A 21800-nucleotide genomic window follows, 5' to 3' on the forward strand; every position below is an offset into this window, starting at 1 on the left:
TCCCTTATTCAGGGAAAATCTTTCTGACTGACTTCTAGTAGGATCCTGCCTCAGTTGGGAGAGCTCATCTGATCAACACAACACAGGAGAGAGCAGAACAGGGAAAACATGAGCTGCACATTTACTTYACATTTGTTATTAATCATAAGCATTGTAGTATCCCCAGCAGCCAAGTATTGCTCTGTTTTCATCCTTTTAGTACCACCTAAGAGAGAGAAACAGGCAGCTTGTAGTCTGTAAATASGAAAGCCTAATGGGGAGTCCTTATAAACATAACCAAAGCAAACCAGTTTGGATTGGAAAACAATCAGGATCAGATGTGCTTGCTTATCCTAAACTGCATGAGCACATACAACACTAAGTGTCACTATATAAGCTCTTACATTATCAGACATACAAATATGGCTGTATCTGAAATGTAAAAGCTAGAAAAACATGTTACTGTTGTGAAAGTAGTCTTAAATATTTAGATCATTTCTTTCCTGTAAAAGCATACAAGTCAGTATTCTTCAGAATGTTGCAAGCTTTTACATTCTGGCACYGTAGTTTTATAAGGACATTATGTGCAGCATCATCCAGCACATTTCTGCTTTAGATAGAGACTTAAATGCAGCAGGTACTGAAAGGGTCAAAAGCCTGGATGAGAAAGAGGCACAGCTTTAACCTACTGTACTCACACATCAGTTAGCTATTAAACCTTCTTGTGGCATTTTCCTCTCAAAACATCTGGTTCAGCCTCCCATCAAAAATTATCTCCAATGGGGGAGTGTGTGTGTGTGGGGGGGGAACAGCCTTCCTCTCCTCTCAATGCTTTTCATGGGGAAATATTTGGATTTCTTTTTCAGTAGGAAAATTTTACAAAACAGTGCCTTCCAGGTTGCTTTAATTTGATCAATATTCTGGCTGCCTTTCAGTCTTCTCCTGCTGCAGTTACTTTACTCGGCATAAACCATCAAATAACTTTCCACTCACAGACATAAGCTCAAATCTCAGAGCAGAATCATTGCTACCATAAATTCAGTGTTTTATCCCTTTTCTCTTTCTAAAGAGAAAATATTTAAGTGTTGTGGATTTTTTTTTTTTTTAACCAGTGCAAGACAACAAAAATGACAGAGCCATCCCTGGCTTCCAGTTCTAGCAGCACCCGTCAACTTTTCAAGTCAGGAATCACCAYCAGGTCAACAAAACACACACAGATGCCTAGGGAAATACTTTGCCTCCTACTGCACCTCATAGAAGAACATAACACCGAGTAAACCAAATCTAATCAGATGAGATACAAAATACATCCAGTCCCACAGCCTGTCTGTGAAAATGGTCAGTAAAAGGAAGAAAGTGAGAGAGGTCATGAGTAGCTGAGCAGAGCAGGTACCCGACAGGAATGCAAGCCAACCTCAGTGGCCAGCAGAGCACTTCGGGCAACTCTCCAGCACACTGATGGTATCTCAGCAAACTGAATGGAGCTCCACGGTCTGCTGTTTCTCAGCTGCAAAGTCCTCATCCCTATCAGCTGTCAATGCAGACCTACACACTAGGGTGACTTTGACCATCGCCACCCTAAAACAGTTCACATACTTGCTGCTCCCATTCCAGGCAGGTTATGTACTGGGGGACCTGTCAGTAGTAATGGTTCATTGCAAAATCAGACAGCAAAGAACCAGCAAAGGTGTATGTGTTTTGCTGGCACCATACCCCACTGGGTCCAAACTAGGGCATGGAGGCACTCAGAACCAGAGAGCACCTTCACTATGCCTTGTCTAAAACAACATACTTGATCTGTTACTGGCCAAGAACAGATGAAGACAGAAGGTGCTCTAATTTTACAATTTTGGGGAACTATTTGGGGATTAACATCCCCCTAAAAATTTCTCAGTGGAAGTATAATAAATTGAAGCCTATTGGCAATAGGCATGCTTTTCTTAATTATGACCTGTAAAGTAGCCACCCATGGATACTGAAAGACTAGATATTGAAAAAAAGTCCCAGTGAATTAGGAGGCCTTTTGCTTTTAAGCACCGTGGTTTTTATTAGGTTATATCACTAAATAAAAAATGATGATTATATCATATAAACAAATTCTTTTCCCAAGACCTTTTAAAATAGAATAAATCTCCACTGTCTTATTCTGATGCTAGGAAATCGTCATTAGGCTAATTTGCTTTGTTGAATTATAATTAACCCCCCTACACACACAGACACACACTCTCTAACCATGAAAACTCCCTTAAGAAAAACTATTTTCTTACAGCAGTTGTCTCAGAGGTAGGATTCCTTTTGCTCAAAACAAACAAGGGACCTAAACCAACGAAAAAGTTCAAAACATCCGCTTCTACCATGAATGTGTTTTTTTTTTTTAATTCTGTTTTTCACTTTAAGATTTGAAAGGGCACCCTCCAGGGATCGCTGTGCTCCCAAGTAAAAGATGCAATTAAAAATTACAGTCTTGTAAAATCTTATTGTCTCTCACAGCCAGGTAGAAGAGCACTCATGGTCTTGTGCAACCTGAATACRAATGAGCTCCTACTGTATCTCAATATAACTTGGCCCTGTTCAACAGAAATGTCAGTCCCTAGGTAATTAAAGGATGCAGAACAAGGATAGTGAAGCTGATGATAAAGAAAATCAGGCCCTAGACTGGCAGACGGCTTGTCTAGCCAATAACAAGTAACTTTTTGCTTAGTGAATTCGTTCAGTGCATTGCTGATTTTAAGTAGTTGTCATGAAACGGATACAGAAGCTGTATTCTACATATTTTCTCTCCATGTACAAAATCAAGCATGTAGGTGCTATAAATGATACTTAAAATACATTATTATTTAAAAGACTTACATATACATGCTGTAAAGTATTAGAGGGGGGAAAAAAAAGCACGAAAGAAGCAGTGTCCATTTAGGCCACTCTCCTGCCTTTGATTATCACTACTAGCAACCGATACCTAGGCAAAGAGCAAATGAACAAAGTGACAGCAGCAGTACTTCCTACATAGCGAGGGACTTCCCAAGCCACAGGTGGTATCTACACCTTTGCCCCGTGAGCACTTCAGGAGGCTTTTGCCAGGAAATTCTTAATTTTCTCTTGGAAAGAAAACTGGAAATTTCCCTTTTTGCCTATACTAACAATTTCACAGCCTRTGCATGTAAAAGAATTTCTAACTATTTTGATTTAAGAAAGCTTTCAGATTAGACAGTTATGCTTGATACTTTGACTTCTTGTATCACGAGAAAGAACAAATAATTCCTGTTGTTCTTTTCCACTCTATTCATGGTTAACTGTTATTATTGCTCATTGTAAAGCTGAACTATGTCAACGAGCTTCATCTCCTTATACGTGGAAGCTGTTCTATACCCTGGATTGATTGACTGATCTGTTCTTTTCTAATTTTCCTCTTTTTTGAGAAAAAAAGTCCAAATCAGCATGAAAATTTCAATATGTGAACATATCATGGAGTTACAAAAGTATTTATGCAGCAGTATGACAACATTTTCTGATGTGCTCCCTATTTCTTGTCAAAAGTGCCTAATTTTCACTTTTACTTGGGGCTGAGCAGGTATTTTCAAGGAGCTATATATTGCCTTGCTCCAAGACCTATGGCCTAAATGCTAATATCTAATTTCAGGACCATAAATGAAATAGGTATACTATCAGTCATTTCCCAATATGAATTACTTATATTACTCAAATAAATACGGAGTTTCACCTGCTATTTTACTGCAAAAATCACTTGGTAACATAAATTCTTCCTACAATATTTTGCAAGCAGCATTAGTGCTCATTGCCCTTAATCAGTTGGTTTCATGAGCTAGATTGACCACTTCAGCTTTACCCATATAGTGCTCATCTGAATAATTTACTGAAGTTAGCAAGAAAAGAATTCAGGTTTGAAGATGACAYAGAACTAGTGAACTAGAAAATCTGACAGTAAATATATGGAAGAATGATTTGTCTTTGACATGGAGAGCATCTGATTTCTGCTGATCAGACTGTAGAATAAAAAAAARTGTTTATGTATTTGGTTAGGACTGGAATGCTTTTTAAATAAAAACAAAAATGAAAAACATTTTAAGAGAATTTATTGTTTTAAATAAATAGATATGCAAAAGATAAGTAAAAATAATGTTATAATTTGCAAGGCAAATGAAGTTCAGTTAAACCAACAGCACATTATACCTGGAATTTACTGGAGGATCATGTATAAATGCATACTTAAACAATGAATGTACAAATTATCTGCTTTGAGAATTAAAAAATATTTTAAAGAATAGGCTCTTTGAAGGACTTTTCCTACAAGGTATCCTGAAACCTGGCGTTTACCTTGTTTCTGTCATGATGRGGTTGCACATATGAGAGAATATGATTGTTAGAAGTGACTTCGATTTTAGTGCTAYAGATAGCTCTCTTATATTTTGTTTACTTTTCTACACACAAATACTAAATAACTACGTACAAGTATTTTAAGAGGGTGAACCTACTAGACACAAAAAAAGAGTAGAATTTAACATTTTAATATTTGATTCAGGAGTTTAGTTTCAAAGTTACATCCTTCTTCACTCATTTTTCTAGAGCATGCTTCAAAATGAAGTGCTGTACAGCGTAAAGAAACTGGAAACTTAAAAATATGGTCCACTGATGCATAACTTAAGCATACAGCAAGATCAGCTGTAAGCACGAGGAGATTGCGTGGTCTTGCTCTGAATGCAGCTCTATGAGGACTATGTAACAGAGGAGAGAAAATAATTCATGCGCATAGTACACGATCATCAGCTTGCAGAAGGGCCTCTATTGATTTGCCATTTGATCTTCCACAAACAATTCTAGAAAAAGCCTGAAATTAATCCATCARGCAAATGTCAGGAAAGGATCAAGCTAAAACACTACCCGATATTCTCGGTAAACAGAGGAATGGCCCTGCTGCTCAGATCGTGGTATGCAATCACATTGGGAAATGTGAAAATTCTTAATAATGTCTCTTACTATGACAAAAATAAAAGGAACCAGCACATTCTGGCCATGGGGTTACAATCCAGATCTGAAAACATACCTAAGCACTTCACCCTTATTTAATACTATTAACATGAGACTGGCTTACAAACACCTTTGCTGGAAGAGAGTCTCAGTGATTCCAGCTTCCAATAGCTACTGYTGGCCCGTAACACCTACGCAGCTGGGCATACTCGTTTGACTGAGCAGCCTAATTAAAAGCAATGTAGTCTTTTGGAAAGCAAAGAAATTGGGTATTAAACCTTTCCATCACTTAAAACTAAAGTGCTTGGATTCAGTCGCTGCTAAACAATTTTGAGGTATATGAAGCCACACTGACTGCAAAACGCATGCTTTAAAAATATTTGAAATACACTCAAATCATGGATAGATTTGACACTTTCGTCTTTCTTTGAAGGTTTTGAAATATCTGAGATTGTTCAAAGGAAAAGAAATTGGCCACAAACTACCATATCGCCAGCCTTTAAAGTATACACACTCCCAGCAAGGAGAAATGTTACATGACGGCTTTCAACCGGGCCATTTTATGAAGCGTTAGTCCCATTTTTTTCTAAATCCACACAATGCAGCTTGGCCAAGCACTGGGAAAAGAAGATTCTTCAAAACTACTGCCATGGTCCCACCTAAGCAGCACTACCTCACTACCTCGCATCCAAACACTCGGTGATCTGAAGCAGAAAAATAGCTTGCCTTTTGCCTTTTCTTTCTTTTTTTTTCTTTGCAAGTACATCAGGTAATTTATCCCAAGCTTGCACATAATTTTACGCCATCAGACTATGACCAAGTTCAATCCCTGTTGGTGAAACCCACCAAGAGAAAGATAGTTCTAAATGTCATAAGCTAGATATTTTACAAGGAAAATATTCACACTGAAAATATCTCTAACTACCAACTCAGAGTGTCACTGCTTTGCAGTATCATGTCAGTGAAGAAAAGCACTTCTCTTACCTGCTGTAGACCTAAGCAGTCTGGACAAGCCATTGCAACCACAGTTTTCATACCATCTCCTCACACTTCTCCCCAAGCACCTTTCATTTGGGGGACAGAAAAAAACCTGTAGATGTTCTGTAACTCTATTTCAAGCTCAAGAGATTTATGAAATGTAAACTCTGATAACAAAGAAACAAATAGACTGCTTGTGTCCTTTACTTAGGAAAGATAATCCCAACAATAAATATGTTTGTGAGTTCTGGTTTTATAAGTAAAGAAAGCATTCTTGAAAGGAAAAAGCTCACTAATGTACTCATGACAATGTGAAATATTTCAAGATTCAATGCAAAAGGCTCCTAGTGTGCTTGAGACATTCGTAAAACAGAATATAGCTCTATTTGTAACAGACAAGAATTCTAAAAGAATATATTTTGTACATCACAAAATACTCAGGAAGGGTTCTTTTTTGTTGCTTCCCCCCCCCCATGCTTCATAATATTGAGGTAAAACAATTTCTTCAACAATGTGAAAATTTCTAAGGGGGGGGAGGGAATTCATCATGAATAAGATTTGGTTTTGGCTTTGCAATCTCATTTATTCTCTAAAGAAAGAAAGAAATGTGCAATTTTTATAAGAAGGTAATTTTTTGTCAGGGATGAAACAACACAGAGCAGTAGTTCGAGATGTGTGATCAGGAAACCTCACAAAAGATTTTCCGTTTCACGGTGCTCCAGCACCCTATTTATCTGAACAACTTGTTGGTGCATTTTACACATTTCATAGCTGCTGTAATTCTCCCAGACGGAGAGCTCGCAGCAGTGCTGGAGAGCAGCAGGTCTTCCTCCTCCTTGCCCCAGCACAAAGCACAACGGGCCGACATTTTATCTGCCCCAAATTGCTTATAATCCAGCGGCCGTGATGTGCAGCTCTCTGACTATAGCAGAATCACAGCTGCCAAACAGGGCTTTCTCCAGTAACGCTGCTGCTGTTTCACACCAACAGTTAAAGTAATGTTTGCTAAAAAGGTTTCATTCTGAAGCCAAGCGAGTGCTGGAAATCTCTCTAGCCACTGACTATTAAGGAAAGCAAAATGTTATTCAGAATTCGGGCGCTGCTTTTGCCAGCCTAGTGTACACAGAAACAGCAGGCTTCGCAGCCCGCGGGGATCGGCGTATGAAGGGTCCTTTCAGACACAGTTATTTCAGCTGGCAAAAGCAGATGAGGCTTTTCACTCCCTGTGCAGAATTTCTATTCCCCAATTACAAATGATCATAATTTCATGAGCAGCAGTTTAGGAGCAGAAGAAAAAAAAATCAAGTTGACTGCTTTTTCTACGTAGAACATCATAAAGCGACAACAGAAGTTGCTTGTGGAATATCAGAAATTATTGCAATACTGAATAAATGCTCTGTCTTCTGTTTCCACCTTCTTTTTTAGAAACGGAGCCAGATTTTTGATGCACGTTTTGCAGTACTAGTTGATTTTAGTGACACTAATCTGGGAGGCTGGGACCCCCTAGCAATGTCTTCTCTGAACGAGCTGAGAACTGCAGTTTCCAGTACACCGCTGCTTAACTACAGGGCTGCTAATTTTTTTCTTGTAGGCATAACTGATAATGGATTTTAAATGAAGCTGATACAGAAGCACTACTGTTCTCATCCATACCTCCCATCCACAGATGGCTTTTGCCCCTTCAGAGCTAATTCAGCATTCAGCCAAATTAYGTAAATGGCACTGTCTGGCAAGGGGGAACAGCTCCTAAAACTGACTACTTCAAAGGAAACTTCTGCCATGCTGGTGGTGGATGCCTTGCAGAAAGTCTCTGTCCCATCAACCAACCCTGTCCCCAATTTAAAAGAGTGATCATACAAAAACCTGATATGTGTAAAATGGTTGCTGTTTAACACCTGCTTAATGCTTTTCTTTTCTTTTCTTTTCAAATCTCTAGGAGGATTTTTGGAGTGGATGCAATACCTGAAAAACAGGYGATGAAGTCAGTGTAGCCCAAAGTATGTCATTTTAGCCTATATGATTAACGGACACACTGAAAGTGCCGAAATGGTCTTAGAAAACCAGTGAATTTGCCAAGCTTGCTGCCTCTCTCACACGCACATTTGTAAGGGGAAGCAATGGAAGATCAACCCTAAGTATACCAATATTGTGCAAAATAGAAAGCCACAAGCACAGTACAAACAAGCATGCCACAAGGAGGCAAGAGGTACTGCCACAGGTCAGATAAAGTGGGTTTTATTTCTTGCATTAAATTTCACCAATGAGCAAGGAGATAAGCCTCCAGAGTACCACCTTGCTAAACACATCTTGTCGAGAACTAAGTGAGCTTCACTCTTTCTTCACAGCTTACTTTCACCTGCCAGAGACTGATGGCAGAATTCACTGAACCTCTGTCTGCTTTAAAAAGAAATATCCCTTAAAATGTTACCTTTTGACCAGCATTATTTTCCACCTGTGTCAGCAAGCACAAGAAGAGCACCTCAGATGCTATGTTACTAGAGGTTTTGTTACAAGGGTCGCGCAGGACGAACACGGAGAATACAGGAAAATCCTATTAAAGCCAGATYCCGCGCACGGGGTGGCACCAGCCTGGACTGCGAGCCCTGTGCTGGAGCGGCGCTCTCCCGGGAAGCCCTGCTCTTCTGAAACGGAGCTTGAAAACAGATCTCCAGGGTGAACTGAAAGCCTGAGGATTTGCACAGCTCTACTAACGTGTGTAAGCTACGCTATATGGGACGCATCCCTGYGGAGAGCCAGCCTTATATAACTGTTATTAAAGGAGCAACAACACTGAAATGTTGCGGAGAAGGGAGGAAGGAGAAGATAGGAAGGAAGAGAAAGAAATCCAAATAGGAGACACCCAGGASATGAATTAGTAGAGAAGAGAGTCAGTAAATTTGTTCTCGCTTGGCTCCCCAGACCTTAGTAAAGCCTGTGGCTCAGCTTACTACTYTGGAAATGGATGTGTCCCTGAAGGTTTACTCAGTGATTTGAAATAGAAATATTGTTCATCTTTGGGCAAGAGAAAGGGAGAGGGCAAAACATCCTCCTGTTCCACTTACATTGATATTATGTTTCAGATTCATCTAAACCTGTGCCAGAATAGAAGACTCATCCAATTTTGATTCTGGACTCAGAACTAAATACACTTACATAATTTCAGCATTAGTGGTTGGCCATGAAAAGCAACCATTTGTTTCCCGGCCTGCTAACAGCTCCAGTTTCTGAGAGCTGACTTGGCTCCCCAAAGCTGGCAGGAAGGCAGAATTTTCAGTTTGGGAGATACCATTCTCCCTGCCCAAACCCCACTCCTGTAAATTCCCAATAAAGCAGAAATTCCTGCATGCCGTTACTTGCCCGTGCCATCTTTATGCCAGCTGACAGACGGAATATTAGGGTTGAATTCTAAGATGCTCTCGGCTATTTGACATGCATTCAAAGGTACAGCACGGCTGGAGCAGACAGCTGCCTATTAAGTCCCTAAAAGGGACAGATGTATTCTGAGGAAGAGAAGAGGGGTTACTATTTGACAACATTGGATTTGGGCAGTGTGCAGGGAATTTTCACAGGTACAGTGCTGAGCAACAAGGGCTATCTAAAATGGATACAAATATGTGGTCAAGTCTCTGTGACAGATCCATTACAGGTGAACAGCTTAGCAAAATGAACTAGATTTAAACTGCCTTACACTATAAACACCACAAGCTCAGAAGGTCTCAAGCCTTCATGTTGTCCCATCATTCCCTGTAAGGCCAGCAGGAGAGAGCTGGCAGCACAGAGAAGCACCAGGTCAAAGGGAGCCTCATCTGGAAGAGATTTACTCTGCCACATGCCAGTGCTGTCACAATGTAAGAATACACACTTTCAAACACATGCACTCTCATGATCGCTCTCTCTCCTTGTCTAATTGCAAAAAGAAAATTTCAATGCAGCTGCAGAAATCTGCATATGCAAGCAGATGTATTTTGATTTCTCAAGGTGCACCAAAACCTTGCAGTACATGACRTTTTTTCCTATGACAAACTGATAAAAAGAAGTGTGAGAAGCATAGGAACTCAGTGCCGGTAGCAATCTGCAACTCTTACGTGACATTTCTCCAGAGGGGTTAGCAACAATACTTCTTGTAGAACTCAAACTAGGAAGTACAGGTGACATGTATAGGGAAATGAGAAAGATTTTTTAAATTTGTTTTTAGTTTTCAAACATTTGATCTCTAATGCAAACTTAATTTTATGATAATAGTTAAGGTCATGTTTGCATTTTTTTGGAAGTATGACATCAGTGATTAACTCACCAGCCAAACTCAGGATCCTCAGAAGAACTGAAACAGCATGGGGGAAGAGGGAGGAGAGGGAGTGGGAAAGAAGAAAAGATGAAGCAGGTCATCTCAGCTCATCAAGAAAATTTTCTCATACAAGGGTGAATTTATTAGAAAACCATACACTCTTTTACAAGATTTCCTATTATTTCTTTCTCTTAAAATAACAAGCTTTGCCACTCATCCTAAGGGAGCTGCTCAAACAAACATCAAAGTTTAATAGAGGATGTCTTGCTAATTTAGCATAATATAAACATTGCCATATATGTAGATCAAAATGCAGGAAGATGAAGAAAGGCATATATATATATATATGTGTGTATATATATATATATATGTATATAAAAAAGGCTCAGCCCTGTTGATGAATGTGATGAGACACTTTGGTGCATGAGGTGCACTCATTGTGGAGACTACAGACCACTCCGCTTGCTTATTAAAGTTTAGCCCTGCCCTTGCTCCAAACTGCATGTTTGATGGCACAAAATAGGAAGAATAGCGTGGACTCCTTCCTGGGGGATGATCAGCTAGCTCCACACATTGCTCCACAGAACCAAACATCACTGGCAAAGCARTGCTTTGGAGGAGCTTCACGCACAAACTGGAACACATGAGAATCCCTTTCTTCCTTCTTTTTGTTCTCCACCACTCCTCTTTCCTACTGCTACAGCTGGTGACCCAGCTAGGAGTACAGTCTTCCTGCAGAAATACCRGTTTCCAGCCCCCCTCAGTGAACAAATGTACAGCTGCCCTCTGATCATCTCCAGGAGCTAGTCAACATTCATCATACAAACTAAGGATTTTCTCACATACTTGCTTAAAGGATTCTGCCTGTAAGGTATTACCTGAGTAATTCAGCAACTACTGCCCGCTCTCCCCCTAATTTTTAACACACACAGTTCCACTTTTAATAGAGTACTGCTTTTTACTGCTTTTTAAACATCTCTGCAAACTGGTATTGTAGGAGTGAATACACTCATGTCAGTTCTATTTTTTTTTGGGGGGGGGGGGGGTTGAGTTGGGGAGGAGAGCTATTTCCTTTTTTAATTGGTCTTCACTGGCCAGATTTTTTTTAATGTATCTAGCTATATTGTTGTCATGAACTCTGACTAGATATTCAAGCTAATAGAATAAAAACTCTGCACAGAAGTCTCAAAGGAAAGCACTGGATTACCAGTAAAATTTGATAAAAATAAGCACTCTTTTTTTTCCAGTGTGCCTGTATTAAAAAAAAATAAAATAAAAAGGGTATCAACTTATGGAAACATTTATCTAAACCAAGTTAGTGTCATGAAGTGATGACCTCATGAGATTGGATAAAGAGCCATTAACATTAAACAGCTAGGCTGCCGTGAAACCAAAGAAGAAAAATAATGAGACATCAGGCAGTGTACCATTAACAACACTCTGCCTCCCACCCCAACCAGCCTCCGGTCTTCAGTATTTACTGCACATATAATGCCAGGCTGTTAATTTTACTGGCATCTTTCTGAGCCTTTGCATGATACAGTGTCGCAGTAACAGGAACAGCACTTGAAGCACAGAAATGGCCTCATTTTCAGAGCTCTGTTTCTACTGAAGGCATATTTTGCTTTTCCTCAATTCTCCAGCTAACCTCTACGAGGAATAGCATTCAAAGTATAGTATATCTAAATAATGGCATTACAGTAATAAGTAATTCTAATAATCAATTTAAAAGCAAAGCAATGTAGGAAAAATGTAACCAGAAGAGTACCATTAAGAATAAAACTTGGCTATTTCTAAGCCACTCAAGCGTTCAGTTATCTGGAATAACTTAGTTAAAAACATTGTGTTAAGAAACCAAACCAATAAATAAGAGCAAGGTTCAGCAGGAAATGCTTTATGGCAAGCCCCCTTTTAATGAAAGGGTCTGAAGTGGATTATATAATCCACATATAATATGTAATGATTAACTTTCAAAGGTGAGCTGGCTCTGACTTCTTACATACATAGTGTGTGCTAACTGCACTATTTACCTTATTGAGCACCTCTCGTGTGCTTCTGAAGTACACCTGGATGATGCTCCTTTATTTTCTAAACACAGCACCTACTGGCATTATTCCCTAACGCGTAAGCAGCCTCTCAGTTTCCTCCGTCAGATCAGGTTCGCATCTGCGGTCCTTAGGGGACCTGCAAGAACCTGGCCTCTGTGTCTCCGATTTCATCTCCTTTGTCCTTGCGCTCTGCTCAAGTCTCGGCCCCGTCAYTACAGCAGAAGGAATCAGCAGGGCAAGCTACCAGCAAACAGCTAACGGAGTGGCAGGAACAAGAGAAACCTAATCCCAAGAGCCAGGAAAGAGTCTTTCAGTTTTATTTGTATTTCGCCATCCCCATCGGCTCCTCGTTCTTCACCTCCACTATAAACTCAGCCTTTGATTCCTCCTCTTCCTCTCAGTTCCTTATTTTCCCACTTTCTGGAATTTCCTTCCCTTAACAAGTACCCCATGCCTTCCTTCCCTTTCCAACAAAATGTAATTCTTCTTGCAAGTCTAAAATCTCTCCATTACTTGCTCCTACATAATAAGCTATAGACACATCAAATCCACTGTCTGACATCTTTCTTTCTTTCTTTTTTTTTTTTTTTTTTTTAAGGATGTTAATAATGTTAAGCAAGTGTGCTTCACGGTTTGCATCACACATTGTGCAGTGGGGTGAAACTGGAAACACTAGGAAATAATAATTTTTATGCCATTTCCTCCAGGTCAGACTTTCCAAAATGTTGGACAGTTGCTCCTAACACAGTGAAGGAAAAGCTATACACTTTAAAATGTAGCTTATTTTAAGCAGGGATCTATTTATAAACACACACCCAGACAGACAGACACACGTACAGATTAAAAGAAAATATAGCAATGAAAAAGTATATCCATTTGACCACTGTTACCACTCTTACACATTATATCTATGCAATACAAATTTCTCTTGTGTGCTGCTGCAATGTAAGCGCACTTCTCATTCAAAGAATTCATGGTTAGATCACATTAAGTGCCTGCCAGTAAAATTTATTTCAAGATATTACATGCCTACAAAATTAAACTGAGGTTTATTTTGGCAAGTAAGGGATGAGTGCCTTAACTATAAATATACCAGCATTTTAGAAGCTATTCAAAACACATATGATACCCAGATCATAATGGCAAACTGTTCTTGCACCAAATATATTATTACATGAATTACACTCACCATTGTTAAATTTATTGTTACTTGTTCACCATCCCAAAGCTGGACAGGTACTAGCAGTTGACATTTGCTGGTCTGGGCCAAAACAAATAGATGCTGCAATTTAGAACCCCTCCAGCCACCCCAACACACTTGGTGCCCTGTGCAGAAGCCCAGACAGTAAAATGGATGGAATGGAATTAAACTCTCTCCTACACAGCTTCACAAAAAGAAAACTCTGAAGTATCAATGGACTGCTATAGATTTATCATCACATTCATGCTAGTAGAGAAAGCAGTGATGCTTTTCCCTACCTTCATTTTTAAATTTTAACCGTAAAAATTGGATGTGGTCAATAACATGTATTGTAAATAGAACTCTATCTGGAATATATGTCTTGCTTAGATCACTTAAGAAAAAGTTACCCCAAAACTTGAAAACTGACATCATTAAGCAGTTTCCTAAGCTAGATTTCAGAGATGCCAAACAAAAAGCTATCTGTCTKTCCATCTTTTTGCAGCGTTTCCAGAACTATTCTGCATGTTCCAATTCAACTTTGCCAAACCAACTCTTATCAAATTAAATCCAACTCGGTACAGTTCACCTGCTTGAGTGGCACAAGAAGTACAGGGTACTCCAGCTGCCCACCTGCTTCCGACTGCCACAAGCCATCCACTAATCATTGCCACAGTCGATGTCACTGTGGGAAAGGGTTTCTAGAGCCTCCTGCCACACTTGGCTTGAATCCTTCAAAATTATTCTCTGCTGTTACTCTGGAACTGGAGCAGTCTCACGTGCTCCAGGGTAAGTGAGGCTCCTACTCGGTCATTGCATCGCTTCACGACTGCAAAACCAAAGAGGTCTGCAGGTCTAAAGACTGAACAACTGCCATGGACCATAAAGCTCAATCAGCAGCACAACATCAAACTCCAACCTCTCATTTAGGTAGTGGCTACACACTTGGATATATTGCTTACGACACTGCTTACCTGATTAACTAGCTGAAGAGATCAGAAAGGACAAACGGTGCACTAAGAAATTTTGCCTCGTTGACTGTATTACTRTATCTGGTTAGTTACTACCTTATGAGCACGGCAACTATGGGAACTATCTACTAATTACAGTAGATTTTTCTGAACTGTCTCCAGGTAAGCCCAAACAGCCTTTTTCACACCATCCTCCTACTTTATTTCAGCAATAGGGTAAATCAAAGCTACTTTTTTCCCCATTTATCTCCAGTTGCTCAACATTTCTGAATAGAAAGTTCATTAATAATGATTTAAACCTTGCTTCTGAAGTCGCATGGCAGAGGGAGAAGAGAAGGAAATTTTCTTTTCAGTTCCACCAGTGTAAATGCAAAATAAATAAGATAGTGCCTCTACTCCGCACTTACATTAGTATAATCAAGATCAGGATTTGTCATGTTGCAGCAGTGTAATAAGACATGTCAAAATCAACTTACCTATCACAACATCAGATGTCCATGAGCCACAATTCTGTCTCAATCTGAAGAAAACTTGACCTGTTGGATATAAAGTAAGAAATTTTCACATATGATAACATATTGTTCTCCTTTACATCAGGCTAACAAATCTTTTTTTTTTTTTTTTTTTGGGGGGGGGGGGGAAGAGGGGAGAAAACTGCTATGTCACCTCACAGAACCTAGCATCCCAAAGCTGTTTTTCTCCTTTCCTTTACAATTGTAATAGTTACAGATAACTTAGATTTCCTAGTCAGGGGCCTGCCTTCCCTTTCTCTTTATACTGATGTTTAATATCATTGGGAATAGCATTTGGTTCTAAGAAGTACCTGATGAAGATTTTCAAAAGACACCTAGAAGATTACTGATATTAGGAAATTTGTACACAAATTCAGAAAGAAAAGAAAAAATCCACAAAGACCAGAAAGGAAAATATTGTAAAACTATTATTCACCTTGTGACTATTCAGACACAGAACAGAGTGTGCTTCAAGGATGATAACTGATAGCAACTGCAAGAGTTTATCCATCCCCCATGCAAGAAGGGGTGATCCTAACAGGAATACTAAAGGGAGCAACCACCTACAATATCATAACTTAATGGCTCCCCTTCTTCCTTTCCTTCCARTTTTCACCTTTGTTCCTTTCCACAAGTTACTTTTCTCACAGACTAAAATCAAGAGTGTGGGGAGGGACAGAAAGAAATAAAACAGACTGCCAAGGAAATGAGAGGGCTGTTTGCTGCCAGTTGTGCCATTATATTAATTGCATCTTTATAAAATCAGCCTTCTGAAAATCCCAGCTGTCAAGTATTTATATTTCTTATATTCATACAATATATCTTGGATTTGGAGCAGTTTTGCTGAAATTTCTTGAATTATAAAACAAGGCAAACCAGACTCTCTAGAAACCTGCATTCTCTAGATAGCAAGCAAAAGTCAAAGCTGCCCTACATTCGCTAATGTATGTAAAACATACTGCTAGCRCTAAATATTGTTCCTCAAAATAAAAATGGTCCCGTTCCAACTTTCTACTGTTATTAACCGACTATTCATTTGCGATCATGCAGTATATGCTATACAACTCTGTACACTGGAAGATGCAGAACTTCCTATATTCATTGCTTCTGAAGTGAAGCACAAAACGTGACTCCACCATCACTGCCTTAAACTGTTTCACTGACTCCACTTAAGCGGCACAAGAGAAGGTACTCAAGTCAAGAGAATTTCATTTGCAAGACCAGCCATTGCTTTTTCACTCAGCCCATACTAACACCAGCCTCCTGCTGTTCCCCCCGTCACGGGGGGAAAACGCCACCACACCACAACGAGGTCAGTAGGCATTTCCACATAAGTAAGTGCTGAAAGTTCCATGAACTTCATAGAGAAATACAGCAGAGCCCAAGTGGCAAAAGATATCCTGTAGACYCCCTTTTTTCCTCTTGTGTGGGATTACAAGCATCAATATTTTAGAATATTAAAGAGGAGAAAAAGCAGCTATTTGGGAGGACTGGAGGAGGGGCTTATTTTAGTGGTTTTGTCTGGTTTTGGTTCTGAGGGGGTTGACACAAAGCCAAGCGCAAACAAGAAAGTAAAAATTAACATCCTCATATATCCCACAAGGGGACTTCTGGTTTCATAAGACATCAGGAATTTCCTCAAGGCTAACACTGTCAGGGCAGGCTCACAGATGCAGAGCTGAATAAGCAGCCGGGGGAAGAGCAGATTTCTATCGGAGCAGCTGAAGATCATCAGGGGCCTGATACCRCCTGCAAATAAGCTGCCTCACCACACCAGCATGGCACACCTTCAAACAAGGGGTGTTACACTAGTTGGGCCATTTCTGCTGATTTGCTACAGCTGTTTGTCATTAAAACAGTTTTCCTAGAGAAGACCTCAAGCACTTAATGTGATGAGCCTCTAGCCAACTGGCTAAYGCTCTGCAGCTCAGATCAAATGTAGCTGCTGCCTTTAAACAATCTACAGCTGATTTTACCACCAATATATAAAATTACATCACTGTTTGTCATCTCCTTAGTTCTGCGGCTTGAATAACTTTGAAGCAGTATTTGCACTAGATCCTTAGAAGTATTCAAACCTCTATCTTATTAATTATTAGGAAGAGGAAGTTAAATTAGCTCCTTTGCTCCCCTGCAGCTCTCCAAAGGCTCCCTATCTGATTTCCCCAAAAGGTCCAAAATGCCTAGGGACTTCAGGGGGTTTTCCAGGGGAGCAGGGAGGTTTGAACAGCCTCTGCCCTAGTAATGGTCACAGCTGAGACCAGCTTTCCCTGTCTCTTCCTGCAGGCATCTCCAACATCTTAAAAGGAGAGTAGCAGTGCTAATCACAACGGTAGCACTGATACATCCACTTTGTCTTTAACGTGTACTTGCTAAAGGCCCAAGCAAAAATATTTTTTGTGCTTTAAGATACGTATCTTTGGGAAYAGTACTACTTTTTTCTTCTACCAGGATTTGCATTTTTGATTAAGTGAAGGCTTAAGAATCGACAACAATATAAGGGAAATATCTTTAAAAAAATCACAGTTTAATGCACAACATTTTTCTTCTTTTATTTTAAAAACTTGCACTTTGTTCATACACAGAACTGAAATATCATTTCCTTTTTAGATAAGGAGGGAGTTCATGCCTCAATCTTCTCTTGCTTGTTGCTGACAACAGCCTACCTTCTTTCAGGACACAGCATGCAATCATACAATATTAATACAGGGAAGTTGCTTAAATGAATCCTATTAGATGTGATCAGCTTGTCTGCAGTACAGSTGTTTACAACAGGAAACATTTTATCTTTGGGCTAGACTTTAAGAGAAATACTACATGCTAGCTGATACAAATACAATTATAAAAACATGCAAGTCGCACGAACCTGCATCCGATTTCTTAAAAGAATTAGAGCTTCCAGAAAAAGTAATCTGTTCAGTGACTAGTAAAGACTATTCAAAGCAGGCAGTATTATCTTGCCATCTTTTTAAATTTGTTTTACGTTTACACTGTATTTTACAGTTTTGTACTCCCTCAAATAGTAACTTAAAACCCCTTGACTTCCCTGTATATTATTATTTGGTGTCTGAGACAACACATACTTCTACTCTTTCAAGCATGGGAAACTGCTGCCTCTAAAGGCACAGGCTCCTGAAGCCAACAGTCTGCCCCTATGCTGAACTTCCCAACGTGCCTGTCATACTGGACCACACCGGGCAAATAYAAGCCCTAGAGGACACCCTCTTCCATCCCATGGAGAAGACAGACTGGCACTGGAAGCCACATGAGCCAAAGATACTGCGGGGTCTCTGGTGGCCATCTCCATAATCCACAAGGCTCCCTACTCTTTTGTCCCAGTGAGAAGGGTGATAAAAACCTCTGATAGACCAATTACTGCTTCATAGCAGTGAGATACCAGGAACCAGTAACTTATAAACCAGCCAAAACCAAAACACAGCACATGTGCAAAGYTGAGTTTGACTGGGTCTAACCTTAGCTTTTTGTATGTCATGCAAACCAACACTTTGCTGCAGTGAGCAAGCAAAAGAAAAAATTTTACTAGCCATGMAATGCCATAAAGCACTAGGTAAGAATTACTTCTTTTCCTTTTATCCAGCTCACCAGGAAACTGTTGGCAAGTTATTTGAAAGGAGAGCACTTTATAGAGCAGTAGAAAAAGGCAATGTTAATGATCACAACTTTGTATTTCCCTTTAAAATAGAATTTGGGATGAAAACAGTTTGTGGATTGAAAACAAACACAAAACTGGATCAATTACATATGGATTAGATTATTTAGTAGCGCTGAGCTGTATTTTAACAGAGCCATACTCAGATAACTAAGGCCTGCAGGCAGCCTTTCAAGAACGTTTCTCAGTTATTTATATTGGTGGTTCACAGCCATGGTCGTAAGTCAGTAGGAGCTCTGGATATTTAACATGTAGTGGGAAAAAAGCATTCAGCATTTAATCAAGTGCCTAAATACTGGTTTAGGTTCCAAACTTGTGGCAAGCAGCTTTTGTTTGGATCAGACTGCGTAACATGATGTGTTGCAGCATTCTGCACCTGAGCAGGTTCCTATTTCTGTCCTTCTTCTCCTCTTAAATCATAAGGCTGCAGGAAAAGACAAAAAAAAAAAAGCATTCTTTTTTAATCTTTTAAAGAAGTAGCACTTATTTTACTTCAGCTAAGATATTTAAATACTTTAAAAAGAACCCTAAATGATTTGAGGAAGCAGCAACAAAACACACCGATTTCTTCGTTTTCTCCCCAGAGAGACAGCACGTTAGGAAGTATAAAAATTTAAAGGCTTGACCTATGTCAGAAACATCTGTCATATTGAAGAAGTCTTCACTTTTCTAAACAATTACGGTATCAGCAGAATGTTGCTGCTTGTCAGATTTCAAAATCTAAGAGCATAGATCATATGCTGGCTCTTTCGCCCTTCAAAATAGACATACAAACGAAATCACAGAAATAATATCTTAAATAAAGGCAAAGGCCTCYGTATTGTCAAATACACTCATTTACATCCACTGACTAAATCTCCTATAGATGTTGACAGCTTTAGATCTGCGTATTATATTTTGGTGACTAAATGCCACTATATATTTAGCTTTACAGAGCAAAGCTTTTATTTTGTGTATAAATCTGCGTTTAATGAGCCTTGAAAGAGATGATTGCTAAATAACAGCCTGCTGCATTCAAGCTCAACTGCCTCCAATTATATTGTTTATAATTATATAATTGTACAATATAATGTGTGTCCAACACTCTCCATGTTTTATTACTGCACAGCACTATGACACTGATGTAAATCACCTTTTCACTTTCACAGCCAGCCTCTTTYATTTTGCTTACTCAGCCAATACAAATGCATGCAGAACTGCACTTCTGACTGTTGAATACATCAAACCAACTTACAAACCTCAGCATAAATAAGAAACTAATGGAAGTGGTCAACCCACCAAGAAGAAATGGAAAACAGAGGTACTGTGGATAAAAGAAAGTGAGAAAAAAAAAAATAAATGGATTAGTTCAAATCAGACATAATATTTGCAAATACCTTTTTTAGGGTGTTTCTTTTTGGCAAATGTTTCTGAATACACTGCCTATCCAAAATTCCCACGAGAATGAGTACAAGGCAGCTAACAGTGGCAGGTAATGTTCTTTGCATTGTTCCTTCTGATACTGTTACCTGGATACTGGAGCATATACCGTAACAACAACAAAATTAGCAAGAACCTTATTAGCAAACACACCATTATACCGTTAACCACCTACATACACCTCTCATCATCCCTCCATCCCATCAGAGCAACATTTCTTCTCTTGGTGCTATCATCTCCAGAGTAATACGACTTTTAACCAGCAATTTAAAACACTAGCATTCAGTATATATTTTGATTAACTGCTGCCAAATGAATTCTAGCCCAGCATCATCTCTTAAACTCTTCTGACTGCTTAGTGACAGCATTTCACTGCTCTGACATTACTCTTCAGATAGCTTTCCAGAGGATCAAAATCCTTGTTTTGAAATATGACACAAAGCTTCTTGCCCCCCTCCTCTCTTCCTTTCAAACACRCTGCCTGCACATGCTTTTTCTCTTTCCTGTTTAGCCCACGAGTCCTCACACGCACACTACCTGGCCTTTTAATCAGTAATACTCTAGTATGGCAGTTCCCTGTTAGAAGGGCTCGCATCGGTGTCTCTTTCATGSCACAGCAGTGCAGAGCTCCTGGCATAACACCTTTCACCTGCTATAACTACCCCTGTACCCTTGGCTGYGGGCTGCCTGGGAAACATTGACTTTCAGTTGGTCCAAACCGACTTCGAGTTGGTCCAGACTGACTTCTTTAGTCCGTTACTTGGCCTTGCTCCAGCTCAGGTCACTCAACTTTGCCTTGACCATCTGAAAAAAAGACACTTTTACAGTTTTCAGCACAGGGTCATAAGATGGCAAGTCGCTGGGAGTTTATTGGGAGGCTTTACATGGAGAGATTCACATCCTCTGAACTCCCCCCCCCCAATCCATCCTCCTCTCTCATCAGCATTTAAACACCTCTGACAATCTTCCTCTTCAAGGAATGCTTATAGCAGAAACCTTCTTTGCACTTTATGACTCAAAYCATTGTCTTATGAAAAATTCTGCTGTCATCATTTTAACAACTTGCACAATTTCCCAAATTGGAAGAAGTTGTTTTAAAGCTATGATTAAATTTTCAATGTTACCAATAAAACTACTGCAAATACCTTTTCAGGTCAATTAACTTCACTATTGCACGTTGGTTCCCAAACAGTCCCTTAAATGGGGTAAAAGACTGTAGAAAAACAATGCATCTGAACTTCTCTTAGATTTAGATGTTATCATGGAAACAAAGATTACATTAAAAATTAAACCATAATTACATTTATGAAGTTATTCTAAAATACTTGTATAGTTTTATTTGATCTGGAGGAAATGTTTCACTGCTATTTATCCAGTAACCTACTTTTATATGCCATCTCTTACRAAAATTCGTCAAACTATGACCTTAATATGGATTTGCATATTGTGCTGAACGCAAATGGGCAAGATAAACACTTCTAATATGCAAAATTTTAAAAGTGATGCTGCTTAACTGAGTTTAAAAAACTAAAGATACACATTACATTTCAAAATACAGTTCCTGTGCAATTTCAGCTAGTGAAAAACACTGTCACTGACTCTCATTCAAGTTTTGAAAAAMCAGCATTACAGTAAGAAATACTAAACATAGGTAGATAACATATAGGTCAAACYACACAAAACGTGCTAATGGCACGTACAACACCTGTATTCAGAATTAGCAAATCATTTCATGTAGCTAAACTTGTTAAACAAAATTCAAGCCAATTAAATGA

This window comes from Rhea americana, unplaced genomic scaffold (assembly GCF_003343005.1).
Source record: "Rhea americana isolate MKP2758 unplaced genomic scaffold, rheAme1 scaffold_55, whole genome shotgun sequence".
Taxonomy (NCBI): domain Eukaryota; kingdom Metazoa; phylum Chordata; class Aves; order Rheiformes; family Rheidae; genus Rhea; species Rhea americana.